Here is a 20,358-nt window from a genome sequence, read left to right as displayed (position 1 = left end):
AGGATCTGAGAGAACTAATAGAAAAAATCCCTAAGAACAAAGAGATATTTTTAATGGGGGATTTCAATGCAAGAGTAGGAACTGAACAAAATAGCAAAGTTATTGGAAGACTCTGAGAGAAAGAGAGGAATGACAACCAAGACAGACTATTCAATCTTTGTGAACAGTTTGACTTGAGAATAAACAACACATTTTTCCAACACAAGGATATCCATAAATATACTTAGTCGCAGGAGACAAGACAATTTAGATCAGTTATAGATTACATTATTTCAAAACATTCAGGGACATACGCATGGCCAGATTTAAGGTTGTTGTGGCCCCTAACTCGGACACAGCATGGTATTGTTAAGGGAAAGTCTTGCCTGACCAATCTGATTGGATACTATGATGCAGTCACAAAAGAACTCTATGCAGGGAATAACTTTGATATTATATACTTGGATCTTAGAAAGGCTTTTGATACTGTTGCACATGGAAGACTGCTGCACAAATTGGAGCAGTGTGGCATTGGAGGCAAATTGCTGCTATGGATAAAGGGGTGGTTGAGGGGGAGAAGACAGAAAGTGGTAATCAACGGACACTGCTCACCGTGGACTAATGTTATTAGTGGAGTCCCTCAGGGTTCAGTGTTGGGTCCATTATTATTTTCAGTATTTATTAATAATATTGATGATGGTATATCAAGCTTAATGTCCAAGTTTGCAGACGATACAAAGGTTTGCAGGGTTATTAAGGACACTACTGATGCTATGCTGCTGCAACAGGATCTGGAAAGGTTGAGCAGATGGGCTGAGAGGTGGCAAATGAAGTTTAACATTGACAAATGTAAAGTACTACACATGGGAAACAGCAACCCCAGAGCAACGTATCAACTCTGTGGTACTACACTGACAGTGGTAGAGAATGAAAGGGACCTGGGGGTGGTTGTGCAGGCAGATATGAAGTTCTCTGAGCAGTGCAGACAGGCTGCAAGAGTAGCTAATGGTGTCTTATCAATGATATGCAGGAATAAAGAGGTGATTATTCCCTTGTATAAGGCAATGGTCAGGCCACACCTTGAGTACTGTATACAGGTCTGGAGGCCTCATTTCAAGAAGGATGTAGAGCTGCTGGAACGAGTACAGAGAAGGGCAACAAGATTAGTGAATGGAACAAAGGCTTAAGTTTTGCAAATTACAGTATCTGGAGACTAAGCACCGGCGAGGTGATCTAATAAGAGGTGTATAAAGCCTTGAATGGTTTGAGCATGCTCAATGCCGATGGGATCCTTCCTCTTGCTCAGAATAATCACCTGAGAGGGCATAAATTCAAATTGAGGAAAGACAGATGTAGGATAGATGTGCGGAAATTTGCCTTTAGCCAGCGGGTAGTTGGTTGGTGGAACAGACTTCCATCCCTTGTTGTGGAAGTTGATAGCCTAAATAAACTTAAGGCTCAGCTGGACAGGTATTTCGAACGAATGGAGGGATGAAATGGAAGGGTTTTTTTTTTGGTTTTTTTTGGGTGATGCTGCATAAGCTTGCTTTCTTGCATCATATGTCTCTACTAATGCTAACCTATAATTTTTAACAGACTGCCCTCTCACTGAGTAAATTTGAAGTTTAACAGGGTTTCATGGAAATAATGGATGAACTGCAAAATGCCAGTGCCCATGGAATTTTAAAAACGTATGTATTACGTTTTTATTAATTGTAAAAAAAAACAATTAATTGTTTTTTTTACAATTAATTAAGAAATTTTTGACACTTAATAATAACAATAATATCAATTAAATTAATAATATAATGAAACAAGACATTATTTTCATTCATTTTTGTTTAAAAAAATGAAGGCACGCATTGTAAAAACAACCAAACGTATATTATGATAAATTGTTTTTTTACAAAAAGTCTATAATAACAACAATGATTTTCATATTTTTGTATAGTGATGTTCATCATTTATAAATTATTTATTTATTATTATTTTTTATACCATAACAAGGCCCCTTTTAATGTGAGACCCTAAGCTGTAGCTTGTCTCGCTTATGCATAAATCTAGCCCTGGATATATGTATTAAAAGATGTCAGTTTATAGAGGAGCCGAATGTGGATCTGGCCATTTTCTTGTTAAAACAACACTGAGGTGGAATTGGATTAAGAAAATAAGAGTGAACAATCAATTATGCAGGGAAAGAGAAATGCTACAAGTGGATCAATTTAACATTGAACTACTTCAGGATGACAGCATTAGAAACAACTTTACCCAGAGATTGGTTGCAGCATCCAATCTCTTTACCCAGAGATTGGATGCTGCAATTTTTTTTTTTTTTTATGTGAACCCCAAAACATGAGAGGTATTAGAACCTATAGTACTTAGTACCGTGCTTGGGTTGGAGGTTGAAAAGACGAAAGAAGATATTTGTTGACATTGGACTTGAACTTCTGTAGACTGTAATTTTCAGGAAAGACATATAAAGGAAGGTTGTTCCAGAAAATGGCAGTTGAATGAATAAACAAGGAAGATGAAAAGCTGGTTCTGTGAGTTTGAAGTTAGACAGTAAATGGATGTTGGCTGGTCGCGGTATGTGTTTGGACCGTTTTGAAAGAGAGAGCAGGAATTATAGAAGCCAATTCAGATGATGAACGTCGTGGCGAGATCCAATATTCCTTACATTTCGAGGGTACAGCTCTAAAACGGTTTTCGCAGGCCGGCCGCTAGTTAGTACACCGGACCGGACCTATTGGTAACTCTCTAGGAGGCTTCCGGAGCAGCTAGTGTATAATCTTGCTACCTCTACTCTGCTAGATAGTGACTGGAGGGAGTCCGAGTAGTGTATATGCGGGGAGCATTGTCGAGGCCACGTTATGTCAAGGATCTGGGTATATTCTTACCACATGTACGCCATATCCAAAAATTTCATTACTTCATACAGCATGTCCCACCCACTTTTTCTTACTATTGAATACACCATGAATTGTCAAACTAATAGAGCAAGCTTATCTGCGAAAAGATCTAAACCTCCCAAGGACTTCCTAATTCATTTCACAAATATACGTGGTCTCAATTCTAATCTCAACGATGTCCATTTCCACTTGCAGTCTGCCAAACCTCATGTACTTTTTCTGACAGAATCTCAGTTATCGGTTGATTCAACTACTGCTCATCTCAGATGCCCAAATTATTCGCTGTATGATTCCTTTCGCCTCAAAGGTGGTACTTGTGCATATGTCCGTTCTGATATTCCCTGTCAGAGACTTGGCAATTTGGAATCTCCTCTCTTTGATCTTCTCTGGCTTAAAAATCTCTCTGCCTCATTATGTCAAATTCATCTGTGTCTCTACCGTTCTCCCAACTCGACTAATCACTTGGAGCTTTTTGACTTCCTCTCGTTGCAACTTGACTTTCTCCAGTCCAACTCTCCTAACAGTGAGGTAATTTTCCTTGGTGATTTTAATGTTCACAACCCCAGCTGGCTTCCGTTTTCTAGTCACACCGACCCAGCAGGTCGAGATGCTGAGGCTTTTGCAATTACTAATGACCTAGCACAGATTGTTCATTTACCTACAAGAATACCGGACAATCCTAATCATACAGCCAATACGCTTGATCTTTTTCTCACAAACAACCCTTCTAAGTACACTGTCGAAGTGAGAGCTCCTTTAGGCACTTCAGATCACAACTTGGTGATTGTCTCTTCTCCAATGGAACCTTTATCTCATGGCTATTCCCAACCTTGTGTTGTTTGGCATTCATCATCATCATCATCAGCCATTTTCAATCCACTGCAGGATGAAGGCCTCTCCAGCAACTTTCCAGTTCGTTCTGTTTTGAGCACTGGCCATCCATTTACTACTCAAAAACTCATGAATTTCATCTATCCATCTCCGCCTTTGTCTTCCAGGTTTTCTTCTAGCTCCTCTTGGGTACCATTCTGTTATTTTCTTAGTCCATCTGTCATCATGTCCTCTAGCTATGTGTCCTGCCCAAGACCATTTTAGTTCTTTAGTTTTGATAAGAATGTCCTTTACTTGAGTTTGCTGCCTAATCCATGTGTTTCTCTTCTTATCTAACAGTCTGATTTCAATCCTAATTTTACAAGAATGCAAAATGGGATGACCTACGAGACTTCTTTTCTTCTTTTCCTTGGTTGGATTACTGTTTCAAAAGTTCTGATGTCAACGTTTGCTCAGATTGTGTCAGTGAAATTATTCTTGCAGGAATGGAATCCTTTATCCCACACTCCACTTTAAAATCTCGTCCTTTATCTAAACCTTGGTTTTCCAATAAATGTGCTAAGGCTGTCCAAGAGAAGAATGTTACATATCGTAATCGGCTTGTTTCTAATTCTTCAGTTTCATTTTCTGCCTACACCAAAGCTCGCAACAATTGTAAAGCAGTTATTAATCAGTCCAAACTAGAGTTTGAACGGGCTAAGAGTAGAAAACTTGCTTCTTGCCCTAATAGTAGCCAAGCATTCTGGTCTCTTGCCAAAGCTATTGGCCGCAACGTTTGCCCATCTCTGCTCCCACCTCTGTCCAAACCAGATGGTTCTGTTGTCACTTCAGCCAAGGATAAAGCTGACCTGCTAGCATCCCATTTTTCTTCCAGCTCATCTATTAATGATCTTGGTAAAACACCTCCCACCATTCCCAACACACTCTATTCAATGCCTCCTGTGGTCTTCCGTCAAAAGGATATCAGAAGGATTTTGATGAATCTCGATGCTAAGAAAGCTCCAGGTCCTGATGGTATTTCTCCACTTGTTCTCAAAACCTGCGCTCCTGAACTTACTCCTATTCTTTGCCGCCTTTTTTCACTTTCTTATTCTAAAGGTGTTTTTCCTTCTGTTCGGAAATTTGCTCATATCCAGCCAGTTCCTAAAAAGGGTGACAAATCCCTCCCATCCAATTATCGTCCCATTGCAATTACTTCTACTCTTTCTAAAGTAATGGAGAAATCAATTAACCGCCAACTCTTAAACTACCTAGAAACTTTCCGTCTGATCAACGATCACCAGTATGGATTCCGTCAGTGTCGATCCACTGGTGATATTCTGGCTTATGTTACCCATTTATGGACTAATTCAATGGAAAGGTTCGGTGAAACTCAAGTAGTTGCTCTTGACATCTCAAAGGCTTTTGATCATGTTTGGCATAAAGGTCTTCTAAACAAGCTTCCATTTTATGGTTTGCCAACTGTTTTTAGTAATTGGTTATCCAGTTTTCTCTCTGATCGCTCACTGAGGGTGATGGTAGATGGCTCTCTGTCTTCTAACTTCTCCACTAATGCCGGTGTCCCCCAAGGTTCAGTTCTTTCCCCCACTCTTTTCCTTTTGTATATCAATGACCTTCTTCCATTGACTGGAAATCCTATCCATAGTTTTGCTGATGATAGCACATTGCATTCAACTTTCCATTTTGAGAAACCTTGTCCTGCTCAATCAGCTTCAAGTTCTCGAAAATCTGCTGCCAATTCCTTAAATGCCGATCTTCAGGTAATTCTCCAGTGGGGCAAAGACAACTTAGTTGATTTCAACCCTTCTAAAACTCAGTCTTGTCTTATATCTCACAAAAAGGATTCTTCTGCTCCTATGCTTATTTTTAGTGACACTCCGATTTCTAGGCAAAATGATATATCATCCTTTTGGGGATTACCGTGACTTCTAATCTCTCTTGGCACAAGCACATTACAAATATTGCTTCCTCTGCATCTAAAAAACTTGGTTTTCTCTTTCGCTCTCGGCGTTACTTTTCTTCCAAACAGCTGCTCACTCTGTATAAATCGGAAATCCGCCCTGCCATGGAATATTGTTCCCACATCTGGGGTGGTGCCCCCAAAACCTCTCTCAGGCTTCTTGATTCCATTCACAAGAGGGCAGTTAGGTTAATTAATGATTCATCTCTAACAGAGTCTTTCCACTAGCTGTCTCATAGACGCACTGTTTCTGCTGCATGCCTCTTGTACAGATACTTCCATGGGCACTGTTCTTCTGAATTAGCTTCTATAATTCCTGCTCTCTCTTTCAAAACAGTCCGAACACGTGCCGCCACCAGCCAACATCCATTTACTGTCCAACTTCAAACCCACAGAACCAACTTTTCATCTTGCTCATTTATTCATTCAACTGCCGTTTTCTGGAACAACCTTCCTTCATACGTATTTCCTGAAAATTACAATCTACAGAAGTTCAAGTCCAATGTCAACAAATATCTTCTTTCATCTTCTCAATCTCCAACCCAAGCACGGTACTAAGTACTATAGGTTCTAATACCTCTCGTGTTTGGGGTTCACATAAAAAAAATAAAAAAAGGTGCCCATGGAAGTATCTGTAGAAAAGGCATGCAGCAGAAATAGTACATCTATGAGACAGCAAGTGGAGAGACTCTGTTAGAGAGAAGTCATTAATTAACCTAACTGTCCTCTTCTGAATGGAATCTAAAAGCCTGAGAGAGGTTTTGGGGACACCGACCCAGATGTGGGAACAATATTCCATTGTACGGCGGATTTGTGATTTGTACAGACTGAACAGCTGTTTGGAAGAAAAGTAATGCTGAGAGCGAAAACCAAGTTTTTTAGATGCAGAGGAAGCAATATTTGTAATCTGCGTGTGCCAAGAGAGATTAGAAGTCAGGGTAATCCTCAAAAGAGATATATCATCTTGCCTAGAAATCAGAGTGTCACCAAAGATAAGCACAGGAGCAGAAAAATTCTTTTTGCGAGATATAAGACAAGACTGAGTTTTAGGGGATTGAAATCAACTGTTGTCTTTGCCCCACTTGAGAATTACCTGGAGATCGGCATTTAAGGAATTGGTAGCGGATATTCAAGAAGTTGAAGCTGATTGAGCAGGACAAGGTTTCTCAAAATGGAAAGTGGAATGCAATGTGCTATCATCAGCAAAACTATGGATAGGATTTCCAGTCAATGGAAGAAGGTCATTAATATACAAGAAGAAAATAGTGGGGGAAAGAACTGAACCTTGGGGGACACCAGCATTAGTGGAGAAGATAGAAGACAGAGAGCCATCTACCATCACCCTCAGTGAGCGATCAGAGAGAAAACTCTATAACCAATTACAAAAAACAGTAGGCAAACCCGAAGATGGAAGCATGTTTAGAAGACTTATGCCAAACATGATCGAAAGCCTTTGAGATATCAAGAGCAACTGCTTGTGTTTCACTGAACTTTTCCACTGAATTTGTCCATATATAGGTAACATAAGCCAAGATATCACCAGTGGAATGACACTGATGAAATCCATACTGGCGATCGTTGATCTGATGGAAGGTTTCTAGGTAGTTTAAGAGTTGGCGGTTAATTGATTTCTCCATTACTTTAGAAAGAGTAGAAGTAATTGCAATGAGACGATAATTGGATGGGAGGGATTTGTCACCCTTTTTAGGAACTGGCTGGATATGAGCAAATTTCCAAGCAGAAGGAAAAACACCTTTGGAATAAGAAAGTGAAAAAAGGCAGCAAAGAACAGGAGTAAGTTCAGGAGCACAGGTTTTGATAACAAGTGGAGAAATACCATAAGGACTTGGAAGAGTTTAACATGGTATGGACACGTAAAACAGATGCAAGAAACCAGATATCCAAAGGCTATCCTGGAATGGATACCTCCTGGAAGAAGATGAAGACCTAGGAGGACATGGATGGATGGAGTATGGAAGTGCATGACAGCTTGAGGTTTAACTGACCAAGACATCTTGAACCGCACTTTATGGCAAGAAAAAATTCCTACCAAAAAACTTGTGGCCTGAAGAAATCCATTTTAAATAGAACACTCTTCTTGAAGAAGTAGGTATAATTTTGTTAACCTGTGAAGGTTAGGGGTATACAATGAATGTTGGGGGGGGGGGGGGGGGTGTACGGCCTGCAGTCTGCCAGTTTGATATACCTGGTATATGGACATCTTTTTATAATTATTATAACTAACAATAATTATAAATTATTTATGCTAACAGATTCCCAAACAATTGAAAATATGGTCTGTTAAAATGTGAGAGAGAGAGGGAATGGTCCATAGTCAAAAAACCTATTGAAGAATGATCAATATAAAAGCAAGACCATTTATCTTAATGGCAAATAGTAAACTTCCATAATTGAATAACTAGTAGCACCACACAATCTTTGTCCCTGGCATTACTGGCATGCCACAAGTATTTTATCAAACCCGAACCTTGTATATCATTAACAAAACCTCACAAAAAAATTTACCAATATCAACGTGGACAACACAGAACCAAACAATGCACCCTTACTTTCTATCTCTAAAAATCAAATGGACAGAGGTTTTCATTAAAATATAAACTGCAGATAATCCTGTCTTACTGGAAAGTAGAATCATCTCCTATAATAAACTGAGGAATAACACTGTTTTACAACACAGTTTTTTTTTTTTTTTTTTTTGGGTAGTTGTTGGCGCATCGGCTTCTGTGGCCATAATGCACCTCCCAAGGTTTTTGCAGTACTTTGATCCAAGCCCGAGGCGGGATTCGAACCTGCGACCTTTGGGTTAACAGGCAGGCACTTTACCCACCCGACTAGCCCGGTCAGCACAACATACTGTTAAAGGTGGCACTGATTACAACTTATTACAGCTGGGTACAACTAATTTAAAAGAAGTTCTATTTTTAAATACTATATATTGTTTAAGAAATTTTTGCTGTATAATGTAGTAGTAAAATTCCAACTTTATTTATATTAATTTAGGCAGTAATGAAAGAATAACTAATTTAACAATTGCAAACTGTACATAAACTATATATAGTTGTAGAAGTAGTAGTGATTAATTTGACAAAGCTGACAGCAGTCACTGAACAAAGGAATAAGTAACTAGTCATCCAAAATCTTTTTATCACAATTAAAATCCAAACTCCTTATACTCAAAGGGAATCAATTTAATTGATGTCTGTAAGTCTTTATTACATGGATATATCTGATTCAGTCAAACAGTTGTATATTTGCCAATCACCTAAGTCAGGAGTGGTGGCAGGAACTGAAATTCATATAACAAATAATGCCTAGGGCTAAATCTCATATATCCTACAGCTTTTGTTTATTCTTTAAAATAAGAAATTATCAAAGAAAAATTAAATTTTTTAAAATGAAGGCAAAGTTTGGTTTTTTTTTTTTTTTTAGGAGCATTAGCAACTAAGGCCATATTGATCTAGGAATATGCGGTGGTCATTCCCTGACATTTCTGCATCCTCCGTATTTGGTGGTCACGGGCTCGAACCCCGGTCTAATCAAGAAGCGTGTGCTAAGCACTGCTGCTCCTGCCCATCTGGCTACGGAGGCACCGAAGGCAAAGTAAGTGTCTGCAAGTACTATCTAGTAACAATTATGCTTATGATTCTAAATTGCTCCACTGTACCTCTGCCTAAAAAATGAAATACAAGATAAAAGAACATACCAATAATACCAGGCAGATCAACTTAGATTTAAATATTGCCAACCACTCAATAACAGAGAGGCAATCCATAAAATCCAAAAATTCTTAGACTGGAGAAAACACAAGGAGAAAGGAATTTAAGGAAACTTCATGTATGATCTATATCTAACAAGAGGAATGAGGGGAATAGCTACTGATTATCTCTGTTTTAAAGTTTAAATTCTTCCAGAACTGGAGTTCTTGATCCTCTCTAACTGTACTTGCTATTCACTTCTCTCCAACCACACTCCAAGTGCCTTGAGATTTCAACAGCATAACCAACAATGACTGGTCTTTATCTCCAGATTTCTATTCATATTCTGTACAACTACAGTAACAAAAAGAGTTTAGTATTAGTAATGGCCATACAGCACAAGGAAGTCTAAGGCTTATGCTGCACCAGCCAAAAAAAAAAAAAAATTAAATACTATATAAAATAAATAGTAAAAGGAAATAAACAACCTATGCATTTCCCTTCTCCCATAGATAACTATCCAGCTGACCTTTGAATTTCCCCACACAGTCAGCCTCAACCACCCATGCAGGTAACTTATTCCAGTAATTTATAACTCACTGGTTAAAATAAAACTTCCTGCAATCCAGTCTAAACTTCTTCCTCCATAACTTGAATTTATAGCCCCTAGTTCTAGAATCATTTATAACTATAAAAATTTTGTCCTCATTCATTTTACTTTTTGCCACTCAGAGCCTTAAACACCTCCATCAAGTCTCCTTTAACTTCATTGTAATCATAACAATCATTACTTCATAACAATCATTGTAATCATTACTTCATAACAATCATTGTAATCATTACTTCATTGTAATCTTTCCAGGGCCGAATTGATCGACAAGGCTCTCATCATATACTCCCTCCTATTGTGTCTGGGCAGAGTATAATAAGGAACTGTACAGGGAAATAGAGTGGGCCAGTAAATCAGAGAGTCTTATAATGGGAGATTTTAACTTCCCAGATATTGACTGGAATTTGGGCGCTGGTTACTCACACACTAGCAGGGCTTTTGTGGATTTATTGGATGATTGTTTTCTACATCAGCATGTTCGGGAGGCAACAAGAGGGAGTAATACTCTTGATTTGATTATCAGCAGTGATTCTTCATGCATTAAGAATCTGCAGATAAATGAACCACTAGGTGGCAGTGATCACAGTGTGCTGAAGTGGGATTTACTCAAAGAGGTAACTACCATCAGGGGTAAAGGGAAGGGTTATTGCTTCCGTAAAGGCGCCTACGATGGACTGAGACAGTATTTAAATTCTATACAGTGGGACCAACTGATGATGTTACCAACAGCAAATTCAAAATGGGAAGCATTCAAAGAACTTATCTTGGAAGCTACTAGGCTTTACATACCAACTAAGAAATATTGTTCAAGGTTTAGGCCAAAATGGATGTCAGATGAACTAATGAGGCATATGGCAGAGAAGAAAAATGCATGGGATACTTACAAATTAACACATGACACAGAAGCCTATGATAGATACAAGTTGATATGCAACCAAGTTACAAAGGAGGTTAGGCAGGCGAAGGCAGATTACGAGAAATCTTTGGCAAGGGAAGCAAAGAAAAACAGCAGAGTTCTTTACTTATGTAAACTCTAGAAGGAAGGGGATGAATCAGATTGGTCCACTTGATATTGATGGGTCAACTGTTGATGATCCTGCTCAGGTAGCTAACAAACTAAATGAATATTTTGCATCGACATTCACACATGAGGAGTTATTCAGCAAGGGGAATGCCAGAGGTGTATTCAACTCTAGCAGTAAGCTACAGAATCTTGAAATAACTGGGAGTAAAGTGGAGGAGAAACTGTTGAAGATAAACACAAGAAAGGCACCCGGGGTGGATGGGATCTATCCAGTTATATTAAAGGAGGCAGCAAAGGAAGTAAGCAAACCCTTAGCCATAATTATGAGATCTTCCTTGGACTCAGGGGAGGTACCCATAGACTGGAAATGTGCAAATGTGACCCCAATTCACAAAGGAGGATCAACTGACACAAGTAACTATAGACCTGTGAGCTTAACTTCTGTTCCAGGAAAATTAATGGAGGCACTGGTTAAAGAAGCACTGCAGGATCATTTAGACAAGACTTCAGTTATAGCTCAGACACAGCATGGTTTTGTTAAGGGGAAGTCTTGCCTGACCAACTTGATTGGATACTATGATGCAGCCACAAAAGAACTGGATGCAGGGAATAACTTTGATATTATATACTTGGATCTTAGAAAGGCTTTTGATACTGTTGCATTAGCATTTAGCATTAGCATTAGTAGAGGCATTTGATGCAAGAAAGCAAGCTTATGCAGCATCAGCCAAAAAAAAAAAAAAAAAGTAACATAAATAAATAAAAATAACCACTTCCACTTCACCCCTCTGTTCGTTCGAAATACCTGTCCAGCTGAGCCTTAAACTTATTTAGGCTATCAACTTCCACGACAAGGGATGGAAGTCTGTTCCACCCACCAACCACCCGCTGGCTAAAGGCAAATTTCCGCACATCTATCCTACATCTGTCTTTCCTCAATTTGAATTTATGCCCTCTCAGGTGATTTTTCTGAGCTAGAGGAAGAATCCCATCAGCATTGAGCATGCTCAAACCATTCAGGGCTTTGTACACCTCTATCAGATCACCCCGCTGGTGCCTAGTTTCCAGACACTGTAATTTGCAAAACTTAAGCCTTTCTTCGTAAGAGAACCCCTTTGTCCCATTCACCAATCTAGTTGCCCTTCTCTGTACTCGTTCCAGCAGCTCTACATCCTTCCTGAAATGAGGCCTCCAGGCCTGTATACAGTACTCTAGGTGTGGCCTGACCATTGCCTTATACAAGGGAATAATCACCTCCTTATCCCTGCTAGAAAAATTCCTGCACATGGAAGACTGCTACACAAATTGGAGCAGTGTGGCATTGGAGGCAAGTTGCTGCTATGGATAAAGGGGTGGTTGAGGGGGAGAAGACAGAGAGTGGTAATTAATGGACACTGCTCATCGTGGACTAATGTTATTAGTGGAGTCCCTCAGGGCTCAGTGTTGGGTCCATTATTGTTTTCTGTATTTATAAATGATATTGATGATGGTATATCAAGCTTAATGTCCAAGTTTGCAGATGATACAAAGGTTGGCAGGGTTGTCAAGGACACTACTGACACTATGCTGCTGCAACAGGATCTGGAAAGGTTGAGCAGATGGGCTGAGAGGTGGCAAATGAAGTTTAACATTGACAAATGTAAAGTACTACACATGGGAAACAGCAACCCCAGAGCAACGTATCAACTCTGTGGTACTACACTGACAGTGGTAGAGAATGAAAGGGACTTGGGGGTGGTTGTGCAGGCAGATATGAAGTTCTCTGACCAGTGCAGACGGGCTGCAAGAGTAGCTCATGGAGTATTGTCAATGATATACAGGAATTTTTCCAGCAGGGATAAGGAGGTGATTATTCCATTGTATAAGGCAATGGTCAGGCCACACCTAGAGTACTGTATACAGGTCTGGAGGCCTCATTTCAAAAAGGATGTAGAGCTGCTGGAACGAGTACAGAGAAGGGCAACAAGATTAGTGAATGGAACAAAGGGGTGCTCTTACGAAGAAAGGCTTAAGTTTTGCAAATTACAGTGTCTGGAGACTAGGCACCAGCGAGGTGATCTGAAAGAGGTGTATAAAGCCTTGAATGGTTTAAGCATGCTCAATGCTGATGGGATTCTTCCTCTAGCTCAGAAAAATCACCTGAGAGGGCATAAATTCAAATTGAGGAAAGACAGATGTAGGATAGACGTGCGGAAATTTGCCTTTAGCCAGCAGGTTGTTGGTTGGTGGAACAGACTCCCATCCCTTGTGGTGGAGGTTGATAGCCTAAATAAGTTTAAGGCTCAGCTGGACAGGTATTTTGAACGAACAGAGGGGTGAAATGGAAGTGGGTTTTTTTTTTTTTTTTTTTTTGGCTGATGCTGCATAAGCTTGCTTTCTTGCATCAAATGCCTCTACTAATGCTAATGCTACTAACGTATGTCATATTTTAACTAATGCACCACTTTTTGTGTGGCAGTGATTATGCAATATGCATACATGTTTTCACATACATTATCCCAGGGCCACAGTGAGTCAAAACAGCGATACATCAGAGAAATAAATCAATAGCAAAAAGCAACCATTAACCCTTCTAATAGTTACAAAAAATATCCTTTGTCAGTTCATAGGTGACCAGTAAGAATGTTGTTGCTTACAGATTACTTATCATGATTTCTTTCTGTCAAGTTTATTTTAAGCTCAGTGAATAGAACCTTAAACTCTATTCACTGTGGGAAATCTTTGCAGAAGTAGATTTAATGTATGGCTAATTATTCATAATATTTATCTAAATTTCAAAATTTATTATTATTACAATTTTTGTCAGTGATTAAGTAGTTTTGTTTTCTATTCATTACTACATCTTGTATAGTTAAGCCTTTTGATGAACACATCAGAACAAACAGTTTCATTTCTAAATGTTTGTTTCATTCAATTTTTAATATTTTTTACTTTACTTTGCATGCACATAATTTTTATATGCATTTTTGTGTAATAGATTCTGAAAATTTGCTTGTATGTTTGTACATCAAAATATTTTTCTTGTGGTAATCAAATTACCATAACATTACAACTCTCAGAATTAACTTTTAATGTTGTTACTGATTTGGAAGGGTAAAATGGTTGACAAAAATCACCATGAGCACATTAGGAATAGCAACTTCTTCAGACAGCTGACTATAGTCAAGTGACCATAGAATGCTTATTCACTGATTGATTCAATCAGGTGCGTGCATTTGAATTCATATGCCTCGACAGAAAAGGTTTTAACTATGCATTGTGTGACAGCTGTAACAATTAAGTTAACATTCCCCCCCTTTTTGCAATAAATTTTATTACTCCACAAAACTTCACTGCAACATGCCTCAAAAATGTATAAGCTGTTAAAAATATAGAATATCCAGCAAGGATTTACATATGCAAATATACGCCAAGGGCTCATATTTGGTAAGTATGGGTTTGACACACCCAGAGTCCTGAGCTGGATAACATCACTTCTCTTTCTTGGTGATTCCCTTCTACTTCTCTCTCTCTCTCTCAGGGTAACTAAAAAAAAAAATTTTTTTTTTTTTTTTCTGGCTGGTGCAGCAAAAACCTCAGGCTTCCTTGCACCATATGGCTAATAATAATGATACAAAGAATAAAATTCATTGTGAATTATAATTAAGATATTTGCAAGTATTGCAAATATCTTACTTACAAACAATTTGATTACCAGGGCCAAATCTATATATAGACAATTAAAACAATTGTCTATGGCTTATAATTTGGACATTAACAACTCCCAGCCAATGCTGCTGAATTAATTACATTGAATTAATTATATTACTGTTTGAAATTAAGTGTGTGAAAATCATTGCTTTGACATAGAGCAAATACAGCATTATATCATTCTTTTTTAAATAAAGAATGGCCTCAAGTTACAAACTATATGAAGAATGAAAGCTTTCAAATTTGGTTTTATCAATGTGGCTTGAAAAATTTCCCTGGAATCTCTCTGTAGAATCCTGCATACAGATATCTTGTTTAGGATCAATATACTGACTTTCTGTAAAGGACCTGCAAATTAATAAATACACCCTTCCTAACTACTGAACTGAGGTATATTTTGAGGTCTAAGAACGAAGATTTACTAAGGTAAAATAAACAAAGGTTTATTTTGAGATATGGTTACACAATATTTTTTAAAAGAATTACAGGCACTGTTTTGATAAATGACTGTGTAACAAGTCCTAAAACATGGGCTTTGTGTTGAATTAAATGTGTTGTATAGCTTGTTAGTATTAGAATAAATTACTCTTCTTAATTAACGTGGTGTTAGGGAACATATGATTTCTACCAAACCTTGGCAGTTACTTATGGAAAGACATATATAAAATATTGTTTATTGTATGTAAAGCCTTTTCTATTTGGATATTTGTTTTCCACATCGGTACATTTTTCAGATTTTCTTTTAAGAGAAAAGCGAGCTGTTATGACTGCTAAAAACCTGTATGCCCTTCAGTCTCACAACTGTAACAACGTTCACTTTGTATTATTTTATACAATGAATATTAGTGCTAAAGACATATTGAAGCCAAAACAATATCCCGCGTTTTCAATCAACTGTAAGACGTCACTAATAAATACCATTACCAGGTAAAACTTCCTAGGATTAAAAATAAATAGCGCCTTACCTTCGCGTACCAAAGATAATATTAAAAGTTAGTGGGAAGAATCAAATTGATTACCATTCTAACTTTCTCAGAATTAAATACACAATTATTAATAAAACCAAGAATAAAATTACGCCCAAAACCACAATCTATTTTGCACAAAATAACCATGTTTTTATTAAAAACGCCACCTGGTTCCTTTTAACATTTTTTAAAACATCAGAAAAACATATTTCCCTTTCAGATAACAAAAACATATGACTACCATTCTTCGACATTGTGTGTAAAAAGACTGGCGGGTGTACATCCAGCACCATGGCAACTAAAGCAATGAGGAGTCTGAATTTTGATTCTAGTAGCGTGTATTCTTCAGTCGCGACGAAAAATTCTGCAGAATAATACAGGTCCTGTTATTGGATGAAAAACACAGTTTTCGAGTTAGTCTCCACTTAATGAATTTATATTATTATTATTATTAGCCATGTTGTGCAAGGAAGCCTAAGGCTTATGCTGCACCAGGCAAAAAAAAATTCTGAGTTACACCCTGAGAGAGATAGAGAGAGTCAAAAATAGAAGGGAATCACCCCAAGAAAGAAAAGAATGATGATACTCAACTCAGGAACCTGGATGTGCCAAATCATTAATCCAGAAATAATTCTACAACAGAAAAGAGTGAAATCAGTTCAGATACCTTGAATTCTCAAGGTATCTGTACTGTACTACCAAGAAATTTGAACCCCTGGAGAAAAAGAGAGAAGATTTATATTGAAATATATTCACGTTAAAAGAGTTTCATGTTAGTTAGGTGTTCTCTGATATTCTTTCACTCGCCATATAGTGTGGCTTTTCTTTGGTTAATTTGTCTGTTTTGCTTTGCAAAAAACTGTAGTTGCTTCTGGGTGGAGAGAAATCACGCTGTCTTCTCCCAAGAAAAAATAATCAACCATGATGTGAAAAAGTCCAAAAAACATTCCTTCATCCCTGAGGTAGTTGTATGGTTTTAAGAACATCAGCGATTAAGGCCATATTACTCCGTGTTTATTGTTTGTAAATGGCGTGTGTTTTGAGGTCAAATTCCTATTTGCTGGACGAAAAACCATGTAACCCTGACCTGAGACCTAACTCAACCACGTTCTGAAAAAGGCCCATAAAAACTCTTCACGTCATCGACGGGAATCGAACTCAGGTCTTTTCCACCCAGTGTATGGAGGACAGCGATTCTACCAACTGTGCTATCCACGAGGGCCCATCTCTAAGAGAATTCGAACTTATGATTTTTCATGTGTAAGACGGTTATCGTCACCACAGTGTTACCCACGAGGCAGAGGCGAAACAATACATTGTGTACCTCCCCCAGAGTTCTGGACGTCCTCCATGTTACGGTAACCCTACCAAAACAGCCATCTCCCATTCGAAATAGCGGACCTGACGATAGTGTCGCTGCTACCGGGCGAACTGGTGGTGACGGTATAGGTAGATGAAATCCATGCGCAATGGGCTATATACGCCCTCGCGAGTGGCAGATTCAGTTCTTTCACCGTCCTTTGTTCGAAACCTGTAAATGGCCCAGGAATTTGTATGGGCTTTTTCACAATGTGGATGGATTAGTCGGTCTCAGACGAAGGTCGCAGGGAGTTTTACGTCCAGCAAATAGGCAAATCAGTTATAGAATACACATCTACGTTGACATGAGGAACTTTTATGGGCTTTTCAATCCGTGGATGAGTTAATTGGTATTAACTGAGATAGCGACGTTTTTCCACCTGGAAACTCGGGTTTTTTATTTGGTTGGTGGTTGTTGTAAAGTTCTGCTAGCATCAGAAATTTAGGGCGCATAAGTCCGCGTGGGTAGCATAGTTGGTATAATCACCGCTCTCCCAAAAGCGGGTGGAAAAGAACTATGAATCCTATAGATAACGTGAGGAATTTTTGTACGTCTTTTTCATAACGTGGCTGGGTTAGTTGGTCTCAGACGAAGGTAACACTGTTTTTTGTCCAGGAAACACAAGTTTGTAATCCAACAAACTGCAAAGCAAGTACAGAAAAACGCGAAATTTACAGACATGTTATTTACGGCGCAATATGGCCTAAGCTGCTGTTGCACCCGAAACCCAAAAATTACATAACCTGAACACAAAATGCTCTGGAATGCACAAAAAAAGTATTTTATGTTTCTTGGACGATAGACTTCATAGGACGATCTTCCTTCGTGAAAAACTGAATACTCCAGCTTAATTACTCAGTTTACGTTAGTCATCAGGGAGACGACAGTCATCAGGGAGAGTTCCTGCAACAAGATCTAGGAAAATCGGGTCGATGAGCTGAGAAATGACAGTTGAATTTTAACATGCACAAAGGGAAGGTACTTCATACATTTGTATGTGTAGCAGCAGAGTAACTTATCAACTGTGTGGTACTACACTCAGGACACTACAGAAGGAAAAATACTTGCGGGTAATTGTGCAGCCAGGCATGAAATTCTCTGAACAGTGCGACATGCTGCCAGGACAGTTGACGAGGTTTTGTCAATGATATACATAAATTGTGTACCATCTCCCAACGTTCCGGACGGCCTCCATGTGACGGATAAGCAGATGATTATCCGGTTGTATAAGGGCATAGGCAGCATCTTGGGAACTGTGTACTGTTCTGCACGCTTCATTTTAGGAAAGTTGTATATCTGCTGGAACGGATGAAAAGAAGAGCAGCCAGACTGGTGAAAGGAACAAAAGGGGGCTCTTACCTAGAAAGCTTCAGTTTTGCAAATTGCAGCATCTGGAGACTAAGCACATGTGGGGTGATCTGATTGAGGTGTTAAAATCCTGGAATGGATTGATAAGCTGAATATTAATAGCATTCTTCGCGTTGAAGTAAGATGGTTGCAGGTTAGATGTGAGGAAATTTGCCTTCAGACAGCGAGTGGTTGATTATTGGAACAGGCTTCCATCCGTTGCTGTGGAAGTAGCAGCGCACCTGTAGGTTGGTTATTGGAAGAGACTTCCATCCGTTGCTGTGGAAGTAATAGCGCACCTAGGGGTTTGTGGGGGGGAGTATTTGCTCCCCCTGCAACGTTTTTGCCTTAAATTGCGCCTATGGAAGGATGTACAATTTCTTGACAGGGAAATAGACCATATTACAAACAGACAGTAAAAACGCTTATTTTGTCACTTTTGCTCGTCCCTCAAGAAAAAATAAATTCAAGGAAGGACTAGGTCAATTCTTGATGGGTATAGATGGGTGAAATGTGTAGGTTTTTTGGCTGATGTTGAAGGGTATAGATGGGTGAAATGTGTAGGTGTTTTGGCTGATGTTATATAAGATTGTTTTCTTACCTCATTTGCCACTACTATTCTAATTCGTTTATTTATTTTTTTCATGGAAAAACATATTATTTGATATTTGTGCCAACCAGTGGCAAAACTAAAAATTCTGGTTCCCCTTCCAGATTGCTCAGCAGCCTCATGTAATCTTTCACAACTAAACCAAATCAGAGTTTTCTGGTCCCCCTGACTTCTCGGGCCTCCTGCGGTAGTGGTATAGTAGTTTTGCCTCTCAGGAAGTAATACAGTTATATGGTACATGGGGGAAATGCAATATATTTGAACCCCTAAATGAATAAATACTACAATCTGGCACCTGGTGACAAATACTTCCTTGCTTTCCCATCGCAATAGGTTTTAATTTCGCCACTGGTGTCAACTGCGGCCACTCTTGACACGTAACCACCTTTTCATTTATCTCCCTTCTCTTCCTTGCTTTCAAAGCTGTGATAGTCTACCTGGTCATAATAAGCTTAGTGCCATTTGTTACATCACTAGATCCCTCGTGGATAGCACAGGTGGTAGAATCGCCATCCTCTCAGGTATTTTCCACCTGATGTGGATCAGGTGGAAAATACCTAAGTTCGAATCATAATCTCTTAGTTTTATTTATATATTTATTTATTTAGTTCGAATCCCGCGATGACGTGAGGAATTTTTATGGGCCTTTTTCAATACGTGCTTTGTTGATCTCAGGCGATGGTAGCATAGTTTTTCTCCCGGAAACTCAGGATTTTCATCCAGCACACAGCTGATCGACCACAGTACACATGCAATTTAGAGACGTAATATATATTGTGCAATCTGATGTGCCCTAAAGAAACCCCACAACAGACAAGAAAGCAACGTACACCACTACAATTAATTCTGTGCATCATCCTTCACTCCCATCCACAATATTGCTCAAGGTTCTGCAAATTTTCGAGAACTACTTCACATAATAAAATTTTTTTTTTAGATATCTTATCTGGTCGAGATTTTATCTTGGGACTCTCTTTGTTTTTTTCTTCAAGGTAAAAAAGACACTTTTGTTAAATATGCAAACGTGTATGCCAAGTGCTGTTATAACGGCCACCCTAAACAATAACGTACACCCTCCAGAGGATGGTAGCCCTAGTGGCTAAAACAATGATCATAGCTGCTGGTACTCCATCAGTGTGCAGAAATCCCTTCAGCTTCCCGTGATGGGGTGTAAAGGGTTGAATGGTGTTTCATTATTATTATTATTATTATTATTAGCCATATGGTGCAAAGAAGCCTGAGGCTTATGCTGCACCAGTCAAAAAAAAAAACCTGAATTACCCCGAGAGAGAGAGAGAGAGAGAGAGAGAGAGAGAGAGAGAGTAGAAGGGAATCACCAAGAAAGAGAAGAATG

General features: G+C 38.8%; 1 protein-coding gene across 1 annotated transcript in view; it reads right to left on the bottom strand.

Moving 5' to 3' along the window:
• Positions 1-15,794, bottom strand: part of Rcd5 (microspherule protein Rcd5) — a 119,192-nt gene extending 103,398 nt beyond the window's left edge. Inside the window, exon 1 of the mRNA XM_090380060.1 lies at positions 15,685-15,794. The gene's annotated coding sequence lies outside the window, so the exon portion shown is untranslated. The remainder of the gene's footprint in view (positions 1-15,684) is intronic.
• Positions 15,795-20,358: the final 4,564 nt, after the last annotated feature.

The sequence above is a fragment of the Mastigoproctus giganteus genome, chromosome 8 (genome assembly GCF_048544385.1).
Source record: "Mastigoproctus giganteus isolate SK-2022 chromosome 8, ASM4854438v1, whole genome shotgun sequence".
Taxonomy (NCBI): Eukaryota; Metazoa; Arthropoda; class Arachnida; order Uropygi; family Thelyphonidae; genus Mastigoproctus; species Mastigoproctus giganteus.
The sequence above is the reverse complement of the archived record's forward strand: the minus strand, read 5'-3'. Positions and strand labels throughout refer to the sequence as shown.